We start from the raw sequence: 26,116 nt of genomic DNA on the forward strand, positions 1-26,116 counted from the left end.
TTTAAGTGAGGCAGAGTTGCATAAAGCCATCAGCCTCACTCTCTTTCCTAGAGACAGCCAAATCCAATGACAAAGCAAAAGTCAAGACAACTGGTGTTTGCCTGGGATGCAGTGGATGACCTTGACATCTTCCATGCCTGACAAAGCTCTAGGCACTCTACAGCCTGCTTCAGTTGCCTTTGTGGCTATTGAACAAATTTTCTTTGTTCTGGGGGAAGTCTTCACATACTTAGGATAGATATTCCCCCTAACTCATCAGTAGGTCTGAAGCCTGTCAGTTATCCTCAACCTGGATTGGCTGGTTTTCCAACCACAGCTTAATAGGGGAGTAACTGCTATGCATCCTACAGCTTCTTTGAGCCACAGCTGAGATTTGAGTGAAAGGTGGATGCAGAAATGTTAGTCCTTTCTTGTGCCTGTAACATTCTGAAAGATATTTTCTTGTAGGACAACAATGTCCCTTATTCTCAATGTCTATTTATCAAACTTTCATTTTACAGAGGAGGAAACTGAGGCAAACAGAGTGAAAATGATTTGTCTAGGATCACTCAGCTACTAAGTATCTGAAGCCAGAGTTGAACTCAAGAAGAACTGCAAATTATTAACAACCATTTGAAAATTACTTCAAATGAATAGAAAGTTCAGAATTTTTTTTAAATTGGTCATTTGTAGTGAGCTGAGGGAGTCTCTTTGCCCCAGTCATACTTATCATAGTTTCTTTAAGTGAAAAAAATTAAAAACAAAACCCAGATCAATTGGTGTACACACATATGGTTCATTTCAGAAACCCAAATGAAACTAGACCAGAGTGTGATTGCCATAAAAATGGTCCGTATATGAAATGTGTGAGTAATTCATAACTAAATGCTACATAAAGTTCTGCTTCATGATGTGTATGTGAGAGTGCTTTCCACTGTATCTCAGTGGACTCGGATATACAGGCAGCATTGTGACCTCATTTGAGGGAGGCATTGCCTTAAACAATAAAGATCACAACTACTCACTACTCGTGCCTTTCCCCCTGTACCTAGACATTTAGACTTCAGAAACGATTGTATCCTGCAAACAAGTATTCATAGTGTGCCCTACTCTCTTGGAATGTAAGTTCCCATAGGGAAGGGATTACACAATGTACTGTTCCAGAATGCTGGGACACTCTTGTGTGAGAGCAAAGGGTCTATTGTGAGGCCATGAAAAGCAGTCTCACATCTCCTGGGGCTGGATAAAAACTAGCTGGCTGTTTGTTTTTTAAACACAGATTGTTCCAACCAGCTTCCTGGATATAACCTTCCCTTTACACTCCCCTCTCCCTAAAAGATAGGCTTCGCTCAGGAGTGGTTTTAGGGAATAGGCGTGAGAGTGGCTCAGATTGTCTGAGAGTCAAGTAAACCATGAAAGCATCCTCCTACTACTTGTATGTTCTGGGTGATAATCCTCAAAGCACTTTTACTATAAATCCTAGTTCCAAGCTCCAGAGGATCCCTGTTAGGTGGAAGTGAATAATTTAAAAAAGAATTTTCTTCATGCCTTTTGTTTTTGCATTGCATTCCTTTCTCCCTCCCCTCTTTGATGAATTTTTCCTTTGGAATATAGAAAACAAAAAGTTTGGCAAGCCCAACTAGCATATATACCTCATCAGAATACATATACAACATTCTACACCCATAGTCTCTCACTTCTCTAACAAGAGGAGGGAGGGGCATAGGATCATAGACTTAGAGCTAGAAGAGATTGTCATCCAGTACAGTCTTCTCATTTCACAGACTAGGAAACTGATGTCGAGAAAGGTTTAATGAATTGTTCAAGATCACATAGATGGTTAAGTAGCAAAGGTAGGATTTGAACCTGGGGCTACAGACTCTAAATTAACATCCTTTCCATCGTACCATGCCTCCTCTCCCAGGGCCCAGCTTGGTTATTATAGTTATACAATGTCCAATTTTATTTTATTCTTTCCATTTACATTGTCATAGTCATTATATATGTTATTTGCCCAGTTTTTTGCTTACTCTATTTTGCATTAATTTATGTATTTTCATAGTTCTCTGAATTCTTCTCATTTATTGTTTCCATTATATTCATATTCAAAATTTTGGTTGACTATTCCCTAATCAATGAATATTTTATCCCCAATAATTTGCTACCAGAAATGCTTCTTTGAATATTTTGGTGCATATTGGACCATTTTTTAATTTTGATATCCTTTGAGGAGGATATTTACTTAATATAAGTATTTCTAGGTCAAAGAGTATAAACTCTGTGCGCCCCCCTACCCCCATAAAAGTTAAACTGTTTTCCAGAATGAATGAATTCAGAGCTCCATCAACAGTATTGTTAGGTTACTTTACTTTCTGTAGCCCTTCTAAGACCTACTTTTGCTATTGCCATTGTCAGTTTTCTGGATGAAACAGCAGATATGTTTTTCTCTTATTAGTTATTTGAAGCAATTTCCAAATGGTTGTTAATAATTTGTAATCCTTCTTGAGTTCAAATCTGGTCTCAAACACTTAGTAGCTGGGTGACCCTGGACAAATCATTTCACTCTATTTGCTTCAATTTACTCCTCTGAAAAATGATCTGGAGAAGAAAATGGCTGGCCCAGCTAGGTGGCTTAGTGGATTAAGAGCCCAGCCTAGAGATGGGAGGTCCTGGGTTCAAATTCCTAGCTGGACGACTCTAGGCAAATCATTTAACTCCAATGGCCTAGCCCTTACTACTATTCTACTCAGTACTGGTTCCAAGACAGATGGTAAGGGTTTAAAAAAAAAGGAAATGAAAAGTTAGTCCAGTATCTTTGCCAAGAGAATCATAAATGGGATCACAAAGAATCAGATATGAATAAAAAAAAAGACTGAACAACACAGCCCAAAGATGAATTTTCTCCTTGCTCGATTGCTGTCTATCTCAATCAAAGCAAAGCTTCCTAAATTTCAAGGACAGGAGCAGATGATGAACTAAAAACAGTACTTAATCAGTTAATAAGATTTGTTAATTCTTTCCAATTTATCCTGTACTTATTTCCATGTCGTTTCCCTCTTTAGACTGTAATCTCTATAAGGGCAAGGATTGTCTTTTCCAATTCTTTGCATCCCCTTGATGTCTCATAGATGCTTAATAATTGTTATTTGTGGGGAGGCTAAGTGTATCAGGGGATTGAGAGCCAGGTCTGGGGATGAGAGGTCCTGAGCTTGAATCTGACCACAGACACTTCCTTGTTGTGTGACTGGGCAAGTTATTTCTATTGCTTAGCCCTTATTGCTCTTCTGACTTGGAATTGATAGTATTGATTCTAGGATGGAAGGTAAGGGTTGATTTTTTTTAGTTGCTTTTTGGCTGACTTATTAATAAGATTTCAAGGGGCAATGATAAGTTAACAAATTATTCTGAACCTATCCAAGTAAATAGTAACATACTCATCATGTCACATATCTCTGGTTCTTTCTTTTCCTTTCCTCTGATTCAAGGATCAGAACTTTAGAGCTAGAAGGTATCTTAGAAATTCCTTGATCCCTTTCTACTCCTATCTTCTTTGTACTCTCAGCTTTTCCCTTTAATATACTATAATATGGAGTTGAATCTTTGTGGCAATTGTTGCATTTGCAAAATAATTACAAAATAAAATTTTGTGGTTCTACATCTTCATTTTTAAAAGTAGTTCAGTTGATGCAATTACATTTTTCATAGTGATCACTTTAGTCTAATAATAACAATAGTAGCTAATATTTATATAGTACTTACTATGTGGTAGGCACTATCCTAAGCATTGTACAATAGCTTTGTAAGGAGGGGGGTTATTATTATCCTCATTATTTAGAGAAAACTAAGGATGTCAGAGGTTGAGTGACTTGCCCTAGGTAACACAGCTAGGAAGTATCTCAGGCTGGACGTGAACTCAAATTCTCTTGACTCCAGAACCAGCACTCTACTCCCTTTGCCACCTAGCTGTAACTAATGGTACATGTATCTCTTTTCCTTCTCACTTTACCTAAAATAAAAATTCCCTTTTATGTGTAAAGTGAATATTCATTTGAAACACTATGGTATAAATTGCTTACCCAAACCTATTTATCTTTCAGTGACTTGGATGACCAGGGGATCATTATATCATGTTCTCCAGCAGTTCTTGTTGAAATGGGTTTTTAGATTTATCTGTGTAAGTTTAATGCTAGTCTATTTTACTAACTAATTTTTCAACTTTTACCAAAGAGGCTTTTCTTTTCTTTCTTGGTAATGCTTTTTGCTTTAGAATATATTTTGAATTCTACTTCTGATGCCAAGATGGCAGAGTGTGGTAGCAACTGTCCTAAGGCCTCCCAAATTTCCCTCCAAGCAACCTTGAAACAAAACTTCCTACCAAATTGTGGAGTGGTGACATAGTTTTCTACAGTAGAATTGATTGGAGGATCAGCAGGAGAGGTCTGTCTTCCTGGTATAGGAGGCGCATCAAGAGTAAACAGGCAGCCAGAAAAAGTGCAGGCTGTACCCCAGTGGGCTACTCGAGACCCTGGCCTCACAGTAGCTCACACTCAGACTCAAGGGCTATGAGGCTATATCCCTAAGGCTGACCAATTGTGAGACCACACTCCCCAAATAGGTCACTGGTGAGGCCCCAACCCCAAAGCAGACCACCTAGGGGGAGCAGTCAAGGCCCTGCCCCCCATAGCAGCTAAGCCCTTTACTCAAGCCTTCAGCAAGCCTTTGCTCCTAGGACTGACCAACAGTGAGATTTCACTCCCAAAGTAGGCTACCAGTGATGCCTTCCCCCAGCCTGGTCAGCTATGAGGCTATACCTCTGAGGCTGACCAATAGTGAGGCCCCACTCCCCAGAGCAAGTCACTATTGAGGCCCCCACGCTGTAAAAATATGTAGCAAAGCCCACGTGACAAGTGCGAGCCAACAATGAGAGTGACCACTAGTGTAAGCCAGAATTGAAGCCCCTGAACGGGGCAAGCAAGTAGAAAGCCCATCCCTCCCAATGGGTACAAGCCAGCAGCAAATGACAGTAGTGACAGAGGATCAAGACACAATCTTAGAAGAGTACAACAATGTCAAAACAGCTACTTGTGAAGTGTCAAAGAAAATGTGAATTGGTTTCAGGCCCCAAAAGATCTCATGAAGAGCTGAAAAGGGACTTTAAAATTCATATAAGAGAAAAGAAAAGTTGGGAAAAGAAATGAGAGTAATGCAGGAAAAACCATGAGAAAAAAAGGAAAAGCTTGGTAAAGGAAGCACAAAAGATGGTAAAAGATAATTTAGAAATTCCTGAAGAAAACAACTCCTTAAGGTAGAATTGGCAAAATAGAAAAGGAGATGCATACGTTCCTTGAAGAAAATAATTCTTTAAAAATGAGAGTTGGGAAAATGTAAATTAATGACTCCTTGAGACTTCAAGAAACAAAATCCAAAAAAATGAAAAATTTGGGATAAAACGTAAAATTTCTCATGGAAAAATCAGAAAGTAGATTGAGAAGAAATTATTTAAGAAATATTAGATTTCCTGAAAGCCACAAACAAAAAAAGAAAGTGAATACTGTACTTTAAGAAATGATCAAGGAGAAAAACATGTATATAGGATACATTAAATGATAAGAGAGCTTAGGAAATATTCCAGAAGGCAAAAGAGCTAGGATTAAAACCAAGAATTACTGATCCAGTTAAACACAGTATAATCCTTAAAGGAAAAAAATGATATTTAGTGAAATTGAAAAGTCTCAAGGATTCCTAATGAAAAAACCAGAACTACATAGAAAATTTGACATTTAAACAGAAGACACAAAAGAAACGAGGTAGACAGGAAAGAGAAAACATAAGGGATTCAATGAAGCTAAACTATTGAAAGTATTTTACATTCTTACATTAGAACATAACACATAACTCTTAAGAACTATATTGATAAGAAGGCAATTAGAAGGAATATACCTAAATAGAGGATATTGGTGTGAGTTGTCTATGATGGTATGATATTAAAAAAAAAAAAAAACAAACCAAGGATGAGAAGACTACATGAGAAGAAGAGGGAAGGAAGTAACAGAATGGAGAAAATGCTCACCTAGAAGAGGCCAGCAAGAGCCATTATAATGGAGGGGAAAATAATGTGGGTGACAGGCAATACTTGAATCTTATTCTCATTGGATTTGGCTCAAAGAGAGTTTAAACATACCTACTCAGTTGTGTATCAAAATTTATATTGCCCTATAGGGAAATGAAAAGAGATGGGAATAAGGTAAGGGTATACTGATAGAAGGGAAGAAAGATTGGGAAGATGGTGGTCAGAAGCAAAACACTTGAGGAAGGACAAGGTAAAAGGAGAGAGAAAGAGAAAAGAAGAAAAGGGGGAAAGTAGAATGGAGTGAACAAATAGTTAATTACCATAACTGTAAATGTGAAAGGGATGAATTCACCTACAAAATGGAAGGAGATAGCAGAATCAATTAAAAAGCAGAATCCTACAATACACACATTTGGAGCACAGAGACATAGAGTAAAGGTAAAGGGCTGGAGAAGAATAAATTATGCTTCAGCTGAAGTTAAAAAAAAGCAGGAGTAGCCATCATGATCTCAGGCAAAGCTAAAGTAAAAATAGATTTAGTTAAAAGAAATAAGGAAATTTTAGATTGCTAAAAGATTCCATAGATAATAAAAAAAATCTAAATATAAATTCACCGAGTAGTATAGCATCAAAATTTTAAAAGCATACATTGCTTTTACAGCAGGAAATAATTAAACTACTATTGGGAGACTTCAAATTTTCCCTCTCAGAACTAGATAAATCCAACAAAAAAATAAAAAAGTTCAGGAGGCAAATAGAATTCTAGAAAATTCTAGAAAAGCTAGAAATAATAGACCTCATGAGAAAGTTAAAATGGAAATAGAAAAGAATATACCTTTTTCTTAGCAATTCATGACATCTACTCAAAAACTGATCATGTATTAGGTATAAAAACCTCACAACCACATACAGAAAAACAGAAATTTTAAAACTATCAGCATAATTGACTACATCAATAACAAAACCAATAGAAACCATATAATTATCTCAAAAATTTCAGAAAAAAGTCTTTAACAAAAAACAACTCTCATTATTATTAAAATCACTGGAGAGTAAAGGAATTAATGGAGCTTTCCTTAAAATAGATAAATATTATCTATCTAAAACTATCAGCAAGCATTATCTGTAATAAGGATAAGCTAAAAGTTTCTCAAGATCAGGAGCAAAGTAAGAATGCTTCATCACCGCTATTACTAGTTATTATACTAGAAGCTAGCTATGGCAATAAGAGAAGAGAAAGGATTCGGAATCAGAATAGGCAATGAAGAAACAAAATTATCCTTTGCAGATGATATGATGGTATTCTTCAAGAATCAACTAAAAAAACTAGTTGAAATAAGCACTTTAGCAAGTTTGCAGTATATAAAATAAACTCACATATATCATCTGCATTTCTTCATGTTACCAACAAAGCTCATAGCAAGAGATAGAAAAAGAAATTCTATTTAAATTAATTGTAGATAATATAAAACAACCTAGATGACCATCTGAAAAGACAAACCCAGAAATTATATGAACACAATTACAAAACACTTTTCATACAAATAAAGTCAGATCCAAACAACTGGAAAAATATTAATTGCCTACAGATTGGCCAAGCCAATAAAGAAATGGTAATCCTACCTAAATCAATCTACTCATCCAGTGTCATATCTGTTAAATTGCCGTAATATAATTTATTTAGAAAATAAAACTCATTTGGAAGAAGAAAAGCTCAAGAATATCAAGGGAATCCAGGTTAAAAAAAATGAAGGAAGGTGACCTAGTATGAGATCTCAAACTATTACAAAGGAGTAATCATCCAAACAAGTCTGTTACAGGCTAAGAAATAGAGTGATGGATCAGAGAAATAGATTATCTATGCAATACAAAATAGCAAATGACTAAAGTAATTTAGTGTTTAAAAAACCCAAAGATCTAAGCTTTGGGGACAAGAAATTACTTTTTTTTTGAGAAAAATTATTGGGAAAATTAGAAAAAGGTATAGCAGAGTAGAGAGCAGCATCTCTTGCATACCAACATAAAGTCAAAATGGGTACATGATTTAGACATAAAGGGTGCTAACATAAGCAAATTAGGGGAGCATTAAATAGTTTATTTGTCAAATCTATGGATAAAGGAGGAATTTATGGTCAAACAAAAAATAGATAACATTACAGGATGTAAAATGTATACTTTTAATATTTAAAAGATTTTGTACAAACAAAACGAATGCAACCAAGATTAGAAGAAATGCAAAAAGATGGGAAAATTTTTATAGCAAGTATTACTGATAACGGCCTCACTGAACTGAATCATATTGATAAGACTAAAATCATTCCCCAATTGATAAATGGTCAAAGGATATGAAAGGCAATTTTCAGATAAAGAAATCGAAGCTTAATTATATGAAAAAATGCTCTTGATTAGAGAAATGAAAATTAAAACTACTGAGGTGTTACTCAGATTGGCCAGAATAACAGAAAAGGAAAATGATAAATATTAGAAGGGGTTTGGGGAAATTGGGACACTAAGACATTGTTAATAGAGTTGTGAACTGATCCAACCATTCTGAAGAACAATTTGGAACTCTGCTCAAAGGGCTATAAAATTTTGCATACCCTTTAATCCAACAATGCCACTAACTCTGTGTGCCAAAGAAATTTTTTTAAAGAAAAGGGGTCTATTTGTACAAAAATATTGACAGCATTTTTTTTTGTGGTAGAAAAGAATTGGAAATTAAGAGGGTATACATCAATTGGGGAATAGCCGAACAAGTTGTGTTCTATAATTGTAATGGGATACTATTGTACTATAAAAATTGATGAGAAGAAAAACCTGGAAAAATCTACATGAACTGATGCAAAGTGAAGTGAGCAGTACCAGGTGAGTATTATGTATGCAGAAGCAGCAATACTGTAAGATCAACAATTGTGAATGACTTATAAATTCTTAATAATACAGTGATCCAAGACAATCCCCAAAGACTTATGATGAAATATGCCATCTGCCTCCAGAAAAAAAAAAAACTGTTGGAGTCTGAGTACAGACCAAAACATACTATATTTCACTTTCTTCATTTTTTTTAGTTCTTTTCCCAAATGACTTATGTAGAAAAATGTTTTACATTATTGCACATGTAAAATCTGTATCATATTTCTTGTTATATTGGAGGGAGAGAAGAGGGACAGAGGAAAGGGAAGAATTTGGCTCAAATTTAAAAAAAAGATTAAAAATCATTTTATATGTAATTGAAGAAAAAATACTGTATTAAAATATATTTTGTATTCCAAAAGTGGTAGCCCTCCTAAATTCTTACCCCTCCCTCATTATTTCTTTTTAAGTTGAAAACCATTTGTTATCATAAATTCTTTTATTTTGTGTGCATTTATAAAGATTGGTATAGCACTAAATCTGTAAAATAATTTAGGGAACATTATGACTTGTATTAACATGGTTTCACTCTGAGCAATGAATACTTCAATTGTTAGTTTTCCTTTGTTTATATAAAGGATTTTATTATTGTATTTATATAATCTTGGGCATGCCTTTGAAGGTTGAGAGATATTAATTTTTGTAGTTAATTTAACTGTGATTTCACATCCTATCATTGCTTCCAATTTTGTTATTATTATGCAAAAATCTTTGTTTTTATGGATTTATATGGATTTGTTATTTATTTTGTTGATATTATTTAATTTAGTCTCTTTACTGATTCATTAGGTTTTTTTTTTCTAAATAAACTATTATGACCTTCAGAAACAAGGAGAATTTAATTTCTTTTGCTGATGTTTCTACCTTTAATGTCTTTTTTTCTTCCAGTTATATATATTGGAGCAAGACTTATTATTTAACAAAAAGTGCTGGGAAAACTGGAAAGCAATGTAGAAAGAATCTCAAATATTAGACCAAGATATGCTCCAAATGGATATATGGTAAAAAAAAAAAAGGTCACATCTTAAAAACAAATCAGAGGAACAGGAAGATACTTCCTTTCATATTTAAGGATAGAGAAAAATTGATAATCACATTATGATCAAACAAGGGATATAGAAAAAATGTAAGACAATTGAGTTAAGATAAAATTTAAAAGATTTTATAAATTAAACTAATGAAGGTAAAATAGGAAGGGAAGTAAATGGGGAAAATATTCACACCAAATTTCTCTGATAAGCTTTTCAAATCCAAGATATATGGGGAACTGATTCAAATTTATAGAAGGGAGCTTCTTCCCCTACAGATAAATGATCAATCCAAGCCATACCAAAAAAAAATCATTAATATTTAGAAAATGCAAATTAAAGTTACTGATGTAAAACTTTGTACCCTTCAGGTCGGCAAATGTTGTAAGGGCTGTGGAAAAAGAGAAAATGATGTAATATTGATGGAGTTGTGAAGTCTAATCATTTTGGGAATGGGGAAGCTAGGTAGTGCAGTGAATTCAAATCTGGCCCTAGACACTTCCTTGCTATATGATCCTGGGCAAATCACTTAACCTCATTTTGCCTCAGGTCCTCATCTGTAAAATGAGCTGGAGAAAGAGTAGCAAACTATTGTACCTATAAAACTCCAAATGGAGGTACAAAGAGTCAGATGCAACTGAAGAACAAAAGAATTTTTGGGAAAACTTCCCAGTTTGGAACTATTTCCCTCAAATCACTAAATCTCACTACTAGGCCAATATACAAGGGAGAACAAAGAAAGGATGCAAAGATCTATATTATTTTAAAGAACTTTTTTTGTTTGTTTCTGGAAGCAAGGAACTGAAAAATAAGAATGTGCCCTTCATTTAGAGCAATGATTGAACCAATTGTGATATAGTAATAGAATACATTTTTGGGCTGTTGTGAGAAATGACAAAAGGAACAGTTTCATAAACATTTGGGAAGAATGTAGAGGAAAATCTAGAAAATATTTTGTACAATAACAATAATATTGTAAATACAATTTTTTGTAGAAAATTTAAGAACTCTGATTACTGCAATGATTAACTATGATTCCAGAGGACCAATGACGAAGCACGTTGCTGACCTTCTGACAGAGATGTAATTGATTCAAGATATAGAATGAGACATGTTCAGTGAGGGAATTGGTTTCCCTTATTTCATATATTTGTTATAAGAATTTTCTTTTATTTTTTCCCAGTCTTAAAAAATCTGGCATGAATAGGAATAGAATTGCCTTCTCCCCCAAAAAGAAAAAAGAACAGAAATCATAGATGAGAAGGAATTCTCTGAATCTACATTTTGAATTGATTATATTCTTCAAAATAAAAGCAAGCTGTATATAATGTACATAATAGAGAATCTCAGTCTTATGCATAGTCTTATAATGTTTATGGAAATCATATTTTTGTGGTTTGTTAATTTCAGAAAAATAATATCTTTCTCTTATCTTACTGCTACCACTAGCATTTTCTGGAACTATGCCAAATGATGATGGGGAGAAAATGCATCCTTTAAAAATCTTTTTCCTTATTAGAAATATTTTTATTTTTTTGCATTGCAGATAATTCTGGATTTTGGTTTTAGAATTGCATTTTAAAATATTAAAATGACTTTTATATGCCTTTGCCTGGTAGTGTAATAGGTGGGTTGAAAGAATGGTTCAAAATCAACTACATATATAAAAATAACAGATTTATTTAGCTAAAGGGAGGAGGGGGAAAAGGGAATTAGGGGATACCTAACTTCTAACCCAAAACAGAGATTAAAACCCTTATGCCTTCTATAATTATTCTAAACTAAATTCTTACAGTAGTAATTAAGGCTAGGGGGTTTTGCAAGAACGAGGACAAGGGCCAAAGAATCTCACAACCAGGAGTCCTCTTTGAGCCAAGCAGTAGTCCCAGTAACAGCTCTGTTGAAATCCGCTTGACAGCAGCAGCACCTGCAGCAACAGAAGCAAGGACAGGCAGAATATCAAGAAAGCCAAAGAAGAGGGAATCACTGGCTCTCTGGGTCCACCCCCAGAAATACCAGACATAAACCCTCTTTGCTCTCCTGACTGCTAGAGAAAAGCATCAGCCTCTTTCTATTTCAGAGGAGTCCACCAACTGTTCTCAGAAACTGCTTGTGTGTTCAGTTCCCCAGCTCCTGAGAGTTCTGTGTGGAATATTGGTTTGCAGGATCTCTTGCTGTCAACTTCTCCCTGTTAAACTCCCTTACCAAAGTAGGATATTTTAAAAAGCATATATGTAATATATATACATATATATATATTAGTATATAGTATTTTTGTGAAAACATCTGTGTATTTTGGGCTGTTTTGGTTTTGAATATAATTATGTTATATTAATGCTGAACCCTTCTCACAACTTTGATATACATTCACCTTAGTTATAATGAATGTTATTTTTTTTGCCTGTTATCTTTTAGTGAGAATTTTATTTGATATATTAATATTCATTAATGATATTGAGTTCTAGTTCTTTCTATGCTTTTGCTCCATGGTTTAGGTATTAAGACTTGAAAGGAATTTGATAGAATGTTTTCAGAATTATTGAAAATAATTTGTGAAGTGTAAGTATTAATTACTCTCTAAACATTTTATAGAATTCATATATAAATTCTTCTGGACCAGGGTTGATTTTTGCCTTCCTTAGGTACTTATTTTGTGATGTTTTCAAATTTCATTTTATGAGATTGAAGGTTTTTTAAAAGAGGTTTCTGTTTTATGTTCCTTTATTTTAAACATTTTGTATTTTGCATGTAATCATTTATTTTCTCTAATATTTTGGATTTACTAGCATATTACTATTTCTATTAGATTTTGATAATTTTTTTCTTTTTTGCTATGAATCAACCTCATCTTATGTTTTAGACATCTGATTTTCATCTTTTCAATATTTGTTTATTTAGATCTCTCTTTTGATTGGTAATTATTTCCATGGTTTAAAAAATTCTCCTCTAGTTTCTTGATTTCTTCTTTTGTGTTTCTCTATTTTAAAAAAATGTACAATTTAATTTTTCATGTTTTTTTCTATTTTAGCTAATATATTTTTGGAGATATTTTTCCCTTGAGGACTGATTTAGTTGAATCTACCCAGAACATGAATATGTTGTAACAATGTTATTTGTTCATCTATTCATTAGTTTTTCTATGATTTTGTTCTTTGAGCCCTCATTATTCAATATGGCATTATTATATCTTATTTGAAGACTATATTTTTATGCTCCCTGTATTAGTTACTCTTCTTGTGTTTTTGTCTATAAAGGAACTATTTAATATTCTGCCTTTTTTACATTTATAATTTCTATGTCCTAGCACTTTTTAAGGTACCATATGGTGCAGAGAAATATGAATACTTTTTAGTATGTCTACTGAATAGAAACAAAATTTTCAGATCTAACTTCTTCAGCAAGTCAGTTTAGAGTTTCATCTTTGTATTTCTCCTAGAATTTATATAGCTCTGAGAAGACATCAAAATATTATCTAATTATCATATAACTATCTATAACTTTTCTCTATTTAGGCAACAATTCCTTTATGTCTTTGGATGCTATGCCATTGGTGCATATGAATTTAGCATTGATTTTGTTTTGTTTTCAATGAAATGTTTAAACATGATGTAGTTCTGTTTATTTTAAGCTTTGTGAAAATTTCTTTTTGCTTTGCCTGATAGCATGATTACCATTTTTTTCTTGGAATAATCTGATAAATGATAAATTGTTCTACCTTCATCTTTAGATATGTTCATTTTAGTTATCAGATTTTTGAGTTTTACTTTGTTATCTATTCAGTCATTATCTGATTTTTGTTTTGTGTGTTTAATCCATTCACATTTGAAGTTATATTTATTAGACTTATATTTTCTTCCACCCATTTATTTTACTTTTCTTAATCCCACTTTTTAAAAGAAATCAGAACGTTACCCCTGTAATTAATTAGTTTTTCTTCCACCACTTTGATGCTAGTCTATTCCACAAAATCTCTCCTTTCTCACTTACCTATTCTATCCCCTAAGCCTCTTTGATTTACCTAAATTATTAATTTTCTTATCTTTTTAGCTTCTTCTCCAATCTTTTTGGTCTTCTTCTTCCCCATTAGAAGTATAAAATTTCAGGACTCCTCTCACAGGAGTTTGGAAGTATTCCAATTGAGATTCCAGTTATAGCTAGGACTCCCCTAGGTTTGCTTTTCCTCCTTACCAAATGATTCACAACTTCTTGAGTGAAGGTAGAACCCATTTCCCCCTTTTATTTACTCTACCCATGGTCTGCCAATATGATAGTGTGGTTGGTACAATGAGTCAGATGAACTCAAGTTCAGATCTTGTCTATGGACAAGTCGTTAATATCTTTAGAACTCAATTTCCTTTGTAAAATGAAATGAGATGTACTAGATAGTCTTGAATCTCCCTTCCAGTTCAGAAAAACCCTATCCTGTTCAAATCCCATTTAGACCTAAAGGATCTGGCTCTCAATCCACTGAGCCACCTATCTGCCCTCACTCTTGCATAAAAGGTAGCAAACTTTTTGTTTGGCTGTCTCTAGAAATATTTATCAAAAAGAAAAAATTGATCAAAGGTTGAAATATTCTATCTAAAGTATTTGTTAAGGGGGTAGCCAGGTGCCTAAATGGATTAAGAGGTAGGCCTAGAGATGGGAGGTCTTTGGTCCAGATGTGACCTCAGATAAGTCCTTAGCTGGGTGACCCTATGCAAGTCACTTAACCCCCATTGCCTAGCCCTTACCACTCTTCTACCTTGAAACCAATACACAGTATTGATTCTAAGATGGAAGGTAAGGGTTTAAAGAAAAGCCTCTCAAAATATTCTAGTTTAAAAATTCTATAGATTTATGCTTTTGTTTCCAGACACTGCATTTTCATGCTGAACTAAGAAGCAGTAGACACAGTCATCCAAAATCCCTCTTTCCCTCACATTCTTTATCTTTCAGTTAGCTGAAGACAATATTCCAGTGACAATTTAAAGAGCTTCACCATATTCCATTATTTAACCAGAAACTGAATGAGTACATGGTTTTCCATGAAGTTTAGTGGTGGACACATTTGTAGTAAAACTCTCAAGTATATAATATCTGCTATGCTTCTGAGCATGTTGGCTTCATTCATCTTACTCTAGAAAGTCAAAATGACTTTTAGAGGTGCTGCTAGAGGCAGTGATTAGGAAAGCAATATGGCATGTCATGAAGAGAGTGATAGACAAAAACTAATTCTGTCTTAGACACTTATTAGCTTTGTGATGTCAGTGTAAGTCACTTAAACTCTTTCTGCCTTGGTTTCCACATGGGAAAAATGAGGATAATAATGTCTATAGCCTTTATCTCACAAAGCTATTACACTCAATAATTCATTTAAAATACTTTACAAAATTTGAAATTATTATTTTAATTTTTGTTGGTAAAAATGGGAGGAAAATGAAAAAAATGCGTCTACATCAATGGTACACATTCATTCAACTGGCAACTGGGAAAACTCAAGGAGCCAGGATTCCTTAGGAGGGTAAGCCCAGTATTCTGGAAAACTCTACTGATACTTCAAGAAAGGCAGTGCGGTATAATGGAAAGGGGGCTAGCTTTGAATGCAGGAAAACCTGAATTCCTGTCCAGACTCTGGTACATGGAAGCCCTGTGATCTTAGTGTCAGAGGTGACTATGACTTTTTGTGGTGGCAAAGAACTGGAAACTGAAGGGATGCCCATCAATGGGTAGTGGCTAAAAAAGTTTTGGCATATGATCATAATGGAATAGTATTGTCACAAGAAATGATGAACAAGATGATAATAAAAAACTAAACAAGACCTGGAAAGACATGTGAAATGATGCAAAGTGAAAAAAGCAGAACCAGAAGGATGTTATACACAGTAACAACAATAATGAATGATGATCCATTGGGAATGACCTATTATGAAAAGGCAAGGATAAAGGACAACTCAAAGCAACTCATGATGAAAAAGGATCTACTGCCATAGAAGGAACAGATAGAATACAGATTGAAACATACTATTCTTCACTTCATTTCCTCCATTAATTTTTCTCTAGTACAAGAAATGTCTCTTGTTTCCTAACATAATGAATAAGGAAATATATGTTATATGATCACATATGTGAAACCTATATCATATTACCTGCCTTCTTGGGGAGTGGGGAGGAATGAGAGGGAAAGACAAAACCAGAATGAGACATGTTTTTGGATGTAGCTAATATGAGAACTTATTTCTTTTGGATAATCTTATTTATTTTAATTTATTACACTTCATAACAAATCATATGTAGTATATTATTGTTATGTTACATATTATGCTATGTACATATAAAGTAGAAACAAAAAAGAAATAAAAATCTGATCATATTTTTAAAAAGTCTTTAAAGTTGAAGAAGTGATGACCTGCATTGGTAAAGGATGTTTTTCACTGAGGAATTCCCTATGCCAGTGAAATCACAGATTTTGACCCAATTGGTTATTCAAGAAGATTCTTTTTTTTATCAGTCTTGACTTGGTGAAGAAAAAACTTCTTCATGGTGAACTGTTGGGTTTGTACCCCAAAGAGATAACAAGGAAAAAGACTTGTACAAAATAGCTGCACTCTTTGTGGTGGCAAAAAAATTGGAAAATGAGGGGATGCTCTTCGATTTGTGGAATGGCTGAATAAATTGTGGTATATGTTTGTAATGGAATGCTATTGTGCTCAAAGGAATGATGAACTGGAGGAATTCAATGTGAACTGGAAAGACCTCCAGGAATTGATGCAGAGTGCAAGGAGCAGAACCAGAACATTGTACACAGAGACCAATACACTGTGGCACAATTGAATGTAATGGATTTCTCTACTAGCAGCAATGCAATGACCCAGGATAATCCAGAGGAGTTTATGAGAAAGAACGGCATCCACATCCAGAGAAAAAACTGTGGGAGTAGAAACACAGAAGAAAAACATATGATTGATCACATGGTTTGATGGGGATGTGATTAGGGTTTTGATGTTAAAAGATCACTCTACTGCAAATATGAATAACATGGAAATAAATTTTGAACAATGATACATGTATAACCCAGTGGAAGTGCTTGTCAGCTTCAGGAGGGGGGAGGAAAGACCGGGGGTGGAGGGAATCATGAATCATGTAACCATGGAAAAATATACTAAATTTAAAAAAATTAAAAAAAAATAAAGTTCATGGTGAAAGGCTAATTATACCCTCTTGGTATTTTATGGACTTTTGACAAATAGATATGGGGCCATTAATCTGATTCTCAGTCACATAGTTTTTTTCTCTGTTGCTGAAAAACTGCTGCCTGTAGTTTGGATCAGATGTGTCCTGTCCTTACAAGGTATGTAGAATGCCTACTACCTCCTGATCTTAGAGCAGCTGAGGGCCAATACTGGGCTAAGTAGGTTTGAAGAGGAAAGAAGAGATTTGGGCTTAAAGATGCTAGAAATCACCACTTAATTAACAGTCTCATTAGGGAATTATTTATGGGTGAGCTGTAGACAAATTCTTCTTCAGCCTTCTCTTTGATGGAGGGAACAGAACATACAGTGAACAGCATCTAATGTGAAAGAAACTTGGCATTCTTATGATTCTTTCCTGAAACTAAGGAAACAATTGTTCTAGTGGTAACAATTGTTTTGGTATGTGCGTGTGTTTTATGTCATTCTGTTGTATTCAAGAATCAATAAAGGAGTATTACAGTAATTAATTCTGAACAGAAATACTTAGCAATGTTCATGTAAAACCTGCTTCTTGGTTGTCAGAGAGCATTTAAAAATTTGGTAGGTCACATCATAAAAACTTGGAATGGAAATGTACATTAAAAAAGCCACCTGATCCCAATCTTCCTGATGCATGTATTCCTTTGATAACATCCCTGACACGTAATCACCTGATCTGTTCTTAAATACTTCCAGTGATGGAAAAATAACTATCTCTTCTGATAGCCATTCTATTTTAAGAAGCTTTGTTTTTCCCTTCCTCCCCACATCCTAATCCTGAGCCCAAATCTGCCTTTCAGCAACTTCTATCCATTGCACCTACATCCCTGTTTCAGTCTGAATATCTCTAGTCCTCATCTTGTTCTGATATGAGACAGTCTCTGGTCTTTTTGCCATCCAAAATGCCTCTCAATCTATTGTTCAATGTGCTTTTTAAAATTTAGTGACCAGAACTTGACACACTTTTTCAGACATGGTCTGATGGTGGCAGAATTATAGTGTAGTAAAAAACTATTTAATTCAATAAGCACTTATTAGACAAAAATATTAAAATGAAATTGTCTCTGTCCTCAAGGAATGCCTCTATTCTCTGACCTTGTTTTACTTGGAGTGTGTGTGGGGAGTACACAAGAGATCCACAGATAAATAAACAGATACAAAAGAAATAGAATTTTTTAGGCCATCTACCAATAAAAGAGGGAGTCAGGAACCCCAAAAGGTAGAGGTCAGAAGCCCTGCTTAGGGTTCAGAATTAGGGGCAATGACCTTGCTCTGGTGTCTAGAAGCCAGTATTTGATCAAAGCAGAGTTTATCAGATGGTCACGGTGTTTCTTGTCCCATTATCATATGTCCCCAAATATCACTCTTAGTTCAGGACTTTATTTGCATATCCCTGGAGTGTTCACATCCTTCTTCTCACTCCACCTCCAAGGAAGAAGAGTGGTAGAATGTTATTAAGGGGAGAAATATTCATGCAGGATGTGAGAGAGATGTAACTAGAATGCCCTTTAGTTCTTTACTAATGGCCACAGAGTTTCCCCTAGCATCCTCCACATGGCCCTGAAAGAAATAATTAAAGGGAGCCAGTTAGAGGACACTGATATTTTTCTGCTTCATTTGCTAAGCCAGGGGGAGGAACCCTCTTTTGATGGAGGAATAGCACATTAATATAGGGATGGGGAAGTGGCATTATTCTTCTGTTGATCCAGCTTTAGGTATTGAGAGGCAGTATGTCATGAAGGTCACAGAGCCATGTTCAGTCAAGAAATGTTGGGTTTAAGTAGCAGGGGAACCTACAGGGAATTCATTAATCTTACAGTGTACTAGGCAAATCCCATGAATTGCAAAATACACGCTGGTCTGCATTGGTAAAGTTCTTTTTGCTTGGAATTCCCTATGCCAATGAAATCCCAAGCCTGGTTCTCTGCCCTCCCCCCCCCAAAAAGGGTCTTGAATTTGAAATCTAGATCTTTGTCTAGTCAGCTGTTTTCTTGTCACGTATCCTCATTCCTTAACTTGGAATTAAAAAGCAGCTGTACTAGTATAGGATTTTATGCCTAACTACACTTCATTTTGATAGGCTTGTCCTACTGTTCCAAGCAGTCTGTCTTCGTTTATGGATGCTAATTTAAACATCTAATTTATTAGCTATTGATCTCAGCTTTATGTCATGTGTAAATTTGCTAAGTCTATCTACATCTTTCCCCACACATTGATAAAAAAATCTTGAATAGAAAAGGACCAAAGACACCTTTGTGGGAGTTCCATTGGAGACCTCCTCAATGACCAAACATAATCTGTTCATCATTATTTGGGGGAGGGGGTCTGGTAAGTTAATCAACTAATCAGTCGCCTAATTCTTTCAGTCTATAGGGATATCATGATTTAATATAGGGATATCAATTATTCCACTGAGTCCAAGTATTTGAAAAACCCAAAACACTTAATCTGATATGACTTGATCTTAATGAACCCATTTTGGTCATAACGGTTGCCATTTCTTTTTCTAAATACCTGAGAACCATTTCTTCCATGCTTTTGCTATTCTAGTGTTATTGTTGTTGCAGATAATGTTTCTGAAATCTCATTAGCAAGTATTTTCAGCATCTTGTCTGGGGAAAGTTCGGTGTTCAAATGCTACATTTTCACTTAACCTTGATGATCAGCTATGGTAGTATTGGAATTAGATTTACTTATTCTCTTTGGCTATATTTGTTTCTCCAAAGGGTGTTTCCCCACAGGTCAAAAAAAAATAGCCTGGCAGGAAACAAACCAGAGTATGGGTGGAGATGCTGACAATTTAATGTGATCCCTATAATAAAACAATTTCTGAGAACATGTTGATGATATATGTTTATGACCTTTTTGAGGGTGGTGCTTCAATTTTTCTATATGAATGTAGTCTGCAGAACCAATTAAAGTACTTACTTGACCTCCCTTTCTACTGGAAAGCTAGATGAAAGGATTGACCAATACTCTTCAAAATTGAGGAGGAGAGTATTTCAGAACTTCCCATATAGAAGAAGTGACCTAATCGTGCTAATTCTTGCCTTTTCTGGAGGGATGATGATCCTAGAATGAACTTTTCAAAAATTGAAACCAGGGGTCTATTTGAATGGAATCGCAGTTTTAGGGCTATAGTTATTGTTCCTTTTTAAGTAGGTGAGGAAGAAAATAAAATATCTTTTACCTTAAAGTAAAAAGCATTTTTCTTGTAGGAAATCCTAGATTCTGATAGCCTTTGATAGACACTGCAACTCACAATGAAAATGCAAAAGTTTGTACTTGCGAGGGTGCTGATTTTTTTTGGCACATGTGCTTTAAATGTTATTATTTTATTTGTTTAGAAATGTTTGCCATTTTATTCTTTTTGTTCTTTAAGATAAATTTGAGATGCAGTTAGATATATGTGAAAATCAAGGCAGCGATATGGGACAGGATAAGAAGGTGAGGTGAATACCTTCCCAACGACCTGACTGAGGACTATCGGCAAAAACATCCAGGTTGGAGGTGGAACGTGGTTTACAAGGAAGAGTGAACAGACAAGTGGCTCAGAACAGAGAGTTCATGAAAACGAGAACATGAACTAAGAACGAAACAAAAGGAGGTGGGAGAACTATTACAGAACTTTACAGAGAGACCTATAGGGATGCTACTGCTCGAAGCAGGGTGGTGGTCGCTTGGCACGTGCAGAGAGGAGACAGAGGGGAGAGGCTCGGGGCTGTAGAAGTGGTGAGAGCTGGCCACGCTTGGGACGGTGAGAATGAAGGACTGACTGTGACAGGAGAGGGAGTGACTAGATGTAGGGTGAGACCATCAATAGAAGGAGGAAACTTTGGAGGAGGAATTGGCTTGGGGAAAGGGCGAGCTCTGTCTAGAGGGTTGAGTTTGAAATGTGGTCATCATCATAGTTTGTTCCTAGACAACGTAGCTCGATCCTGGAAATAAACTACACTGAAATGTGCTGCTTGCCTTAAGGTAGGAAGTATGGCTGCTAGATGTTACTGCTACCACTAGCACTATTACCATCACCACTACCACTAGCACTACTACCACTACTGCCACTACCACTACTACCATTACTACTACTACTACTACCACCATGACTGCTACCACTACCACTACTATCACTACTACTACCACTAGTACTAGTATTACTACTACTACTACTGTCACCACCACCACCACTACTACAAACAATAATAATAGCTAGCATTTGTATGGTACCTTAATATCTGCAGGTTACTTTATTTATATTCACTTATTTATTCCTCACAACAACCTTGGGATATGGGTATTATTCTTATCTCCATTTTTTGGATGGGGAAACTGAGGCAGACAATTAAATGCCTTGCATAGAGTCATACCCCTATTAAGTGTCTGAAGGAGGATTTAAACTTAGGTTTTCATGACTAAGTCCAACCCTCTGTCCACTGTACCATCCAGCTGACAAGATACCAAGACTTACTGTTCATGTAGTTTATGGCCTCATTACTACAATGATTATACATCCTATAATTATCTTCTTAGCTTGCTTAAATGATAAGATATAATGCCTTGATACTTTTCCATGTGAGAATACATTTCATTTGTTCACTAGGTTTGAATAAGACCTTGGTACCTCCCAAATGTCATTTTGCATTGGCTGGAGGGAATTTTTCCTCAGGGGCTTGAATAAAGCCATTGAGCTGGTTGGAATCCAAATCAAGTGTTGGAGTCAAAGAAGAGAAGAGGGGGGTCTAGCTAAATCTCTGGGTGGAGAGGGAGGAGGAGCAGGCCCTGGCATCGTTTTTGCCTTTTCTCCTCTGCTCTGGTGAACTTACAGGAGGATGTTGATGTCATGACCCAGAACCCCTGAATGGTAGATGACTATGTCTAAATCTAGAACCACGACCAGACTCCATGCAGTAATGAAAGTAGATTCACAACTCTACAAAGAGCACATAGACAAGCTACAGTATGTCTAAGAATGTCATGACAAGGAAGCCACCAGGGGATGTGAGTTATCCCCTTTGCCATTTGTGTTCTCCAAGCTTAAGCCTGTTTTCTCTTGGCTTTTATATATATAATGGTGAGAGAGCTTGTCACAGATTTTTGGGAGGAATGTTTCTGTCCACTGTACCAACTATACATCTACTTAAAAGCTAATTAAGTCTGGTCAGTTGAGCCTTAGCTGAAAATAAGGCAAGGGAGAAGCATGTCAGAGGAGGTCATCAGTTATATAGCCTTAGAAAGACAGTCCTCTGTCCACTTGTGCCATCTTTCTGCCAAGATGCCAAGTTTATGTGAATCAGTCTCATGATTTCAGTGATCCTATTTTGCATAATTTTGTTCTAAGCCCTAGTTGCTTAGCACAGTGCCTGGCACATAGTAGGTGCTTATTACATATTTATTGACGATTGGCAACTCTAACTCCTCAGGACCACCCTTAGAATTCCTGAGGGGATGGAATAGATGGGCTCTTCCATAAGGTCCTCCAGTTTCTCTTAGTTACATTGAAGAAAAAATGGTATATGAAATGTTATTGCTTCCCCCTGCCTTCTCACCTTTCTGCTGGCCTAAAGCATCTTTGAAATTCAAGGAATGGGAGTTAACACCACCAACCTAATCCAACCTTCTACCTCCTTGATAAATGTACTTAAGCATTTGAAAGGACACAATGAAATTAGAAACCTTCAATTGATTTAATTAAGCAACTGAAATTAATGAATGGATGTGTGTTGCCTGCAGTTAGAGACTACACTTTTAGCTGCAGAGGAAAGTAAACAATCAATAGGCTTTGGGGATTAGTTTTCTTTTTTCCCCCCCTGCATTGGAAATTGTATCTAAACAACTAGTCTTATCAGGGGATGTTCAATTTTACAAGAAAGAAATCTATTTAAATTAGCAAAGTGGATTGAATTTTCAGAGATCTACCACCAATGAGCTATTCTCAAGTAGGAGTGATCCTCTTAGAAACAGAAATGGTGAATATAATATGGTACCCCTTATTTTTACAAACCAGATTATAGACATCAGAGATTTAGAGCTAGAAGGGACTTTAGAAATAAGCTAATGTAACCTCTTCATAAAATGAAGACCCGGAGAAGTAAGTTGGCATTTACCTCTCAGGGTTGTTGTGATGAGATAATATTCATAAAAGGAGGGTGAAAAGAAGGGAGGGCAGAGGTAGGATTTGAACTCAAACCAAGCTGGGTGGCACAGTGGATTGAGTGCCAGACCTGGAGTCAGGAAGACTCCTTCTTGGCTTCAGTTTCCTCATCTGTAAAATGAATTGGAGAAGGAAATGACAAAACACTCCTGTATGCCAAGAAAACCCCCAAATGGGATCACGATGAGCCAGACACTATTGTAAAAACAACTGAACAACAATTTTACCTCTATACCCAATCCTATACTCAGTCCTTTTATATCCAGTCCTTTTCTTCTCTTGCTTTCTTCCCTCAGATTTTCTTAAACATTCTTCTCTCTCTGTCTCTGTCTCTGTCTCTGTCTCTCTCCTCTGCTCCCCCATTCTTCCCCCCCCCCCACTCTCATTCTTCTGCTTGGTCATGCTCATAAGAGCATAGATTTAAAACTGGAAGCAATCTTGGGGCCATCTAATCCAATCATATTTTTTATAGATGAGGAAGTTGAGGTCCCTAGATCATATTGGACATAAGTGATTTTTTAAGCCTGAGTCCTCTAACTCCACATTTTGCTAGATCGACTTGCCTGATCAGTATGGTAAAAAAGTAGTGGTTCGTGAATGATCAATAGAAATTTTTGATCATTTTCTATATCATCAACTTTGAAAAAATTTTGACCATCTATTTCCACTTTTATCAAGTACCAAAGTGATGATATAATGGATGATAGCAAACATTAGGAACTAATGGTTGGGTGCTTATATTATGCATAACACATTTTTTTTAGTAGATTTTTTTCCTTGCCTTCTCTTAGCCTCTGGTATTTAACCAGAGTTTGGTAACATTTTTAAATAGATAATACCAGGTTATCCTTGGGCAAAATCACTGTGCCATATACACTGGCAATGGAGTTCAAATCCTATCTCTGCCTTCCCTTCTTTTCACCCTCTTTTTATGAATTTCCTGGAACAACAGCAAAACTCTTTTGTTGTTGTTGTTGTCCAGATTTTATTATTTTTTTTAATTTTTATTTTATTTTATTTTTTGGTTATAATACTCACTTTATTTCCCTCCCTCCCCTCCACCCACCCTTCCCACAGCCGACATGCAATTTCATTGGGTATGACTTGTGTCCTTGATCAGAACCTATTTCCATGTTGTTGGTGTTTGCATTAGGATGTTCATTTAGAGTCTCCATCCCCAACCATATCCTTTCGACCCATATATTCAAGCAGTTGTTTTTCTTCTGGGTTTTTACTCCCACAGTGTTTCCTCTGAATGTGGATAGTGATTTTTCTCGTAGGTTCCTCCAAGTTGTTCATGGTCATTGCATTGCCACTAATGGAGAAGTCCATTACATTCAATTGTACCACAGTGTATCAGTCTCTGTGTACAATGTTGTCCTGGTTCTGCTCCTTTCGCTCTGCATCACTTCCTGGAGGTTGTTCCAGTCTCCATGGAATTCCTCCACTTTATTATTCCTTTGAGCACAATAGTATTCCATCACCAGCATATACCACAATTTGTTCAGCCATTCTCCAATTGAAGGGCATCCCAACAGCAAAACTCTTATCTAGGACCATTTACTCATTCATGTCCTCTACGTTCCCAATAAGTTCCAAGAAAGATTTTTTTTTAATCAATTCTAAGACAGGAGGATAAGGGCTAGGCAATTGAGATTAAGTGACTTGTGTAAGGTCACGCTGTTAGAAAGTGTCTTGAGTCCAAATTTTAATCTAGTTCCTCCCATCCTGGGGCTGCCTAGCTTCCTCTTAGTGTTATCACCTTTTATATCGTGTTATTATCCTTTACCCAACCTAGGCTTTTTGCTCAAGCAGACTAGATTGCCACCATCTTTGATTATGGAAATCTTTCCTTTCAAGGTCTTCCAGTCAGGTGCTACCTTGACCATCTATCACTTGAAAAGATGACAAAAGTTGCAATGATTCCTTAGAAATCCTAACCCTAACCATGGATCAGGGCCAGAGTGGTGGCATATATATATATATATATGCCCAAATTTCTTGATCTCTGAGCAGTTGAGTAAATTTTGTATTCTGGGACCTCAAACAAAATGTCAAGTGAGGTGCTTTTACTTACTCTTTTTTCCTTTGTTTTACTGATTGTCAGGTATTGATGGGAAAAGGGCACTGCTTCCCTTCTTGCATTCTCACTCCTCTGGCTAGAGAAGTTGCTTGTGGAATATCTACACGTACAAGTCGTTTGTTGGCACGCCAGTGTGACATTGAGATTGTTGTTGTCTATCTCTTCCTTCTGATTATACTCGAGTGACTCTGGCCTCATTTTACCCGAATCCAGTACAGCTTGTGGACACTTAATGAAATGGTTTAAATTACAGGGTTATGCAGGCCATTACCCTAAGTCATCAAAACAGCAATTAACTCATCAGCCATGATATTAGACCAGCTGTTTGTCTCAGACACACTATATTGGAACCCAAGCTACAGTATGTTTTGCCCTGCTTAAGAATGAGCTTTCATGAGGCAGAACTAAATGATGATTAGGTCCTACCATAAGGAGAAAGGTAATGAAGGAGAATTTTTTTATTTGATGGAAGAGAAGAAAAAAGGAAAGATTTTAGGGCTTAATTTAAAAGGTGCTGGTTAGAGACAAAAGTCCATTGTGTTGATGAGGGTCAGTAGATGTGGAGCATTGGACCTAGCATCAGTTGTTTTTTTTTTTTTTTTGATACATTCATTATATTTGCTATTTTTTCTCTTGTCACCCTTTTAAAAAATCTTTTGTAGAATTGATACTAAGTATTGG

At 35.8% G+C, this 26,116-nt stretch overlaps 1 protein-coding gene and 1 long non-coding RNA gene across 3 annotated transcripts in view; one reads left to right on the forward strand and one right to left on the reverse strand.

The window, feature by feature from the left end:
- The window catches only part of VLDLR (very low density lipoprotein receptor), a 74,006-nt gene extending 69,490 nt beyond the window's left edge, over nucleotides 1–4,516 (reverse strand). Inside the window, exon 1 of one of the 2 annotated variants that reach the window (XM_056806215.1) lies at nucleotides 4,355–4,516. The gene's annotated coding sequence lies outside the window, so the exon portion shown is untranslated. The remainder of the gene's footprint in view (nucleotides 1–4,354) is intronic. The other variant, XM_056806217.1, reaches the window with a different exon arrangement.
- Nucleotides 1–26,116, forward strand: part of LOC130455571 (uncharacterized) — a 70,735-nt gene that overhangs the window by 22,777 nt on the left and 21,842 nt on the right. The gene's annotated exons all lie outside the window — the stretch shown is intronic.

Source organism: Monodelphis domestica, chromosome 7 (genome assembly GCF_027887165.1).
Source record: "Monodelphis domestica isolate mMonDom1 chromosome 7, mMonDom1.pri, whole genome shotgun sequence".
In the NCBI taxonomy this organism is placed as follows: domain Eukaryota; kingdom Metazoa; phylum Chordata; class Mammalia; order Didelphimorphia; family Didelphidae; genus Monodelphis; species Monodelphis domestica.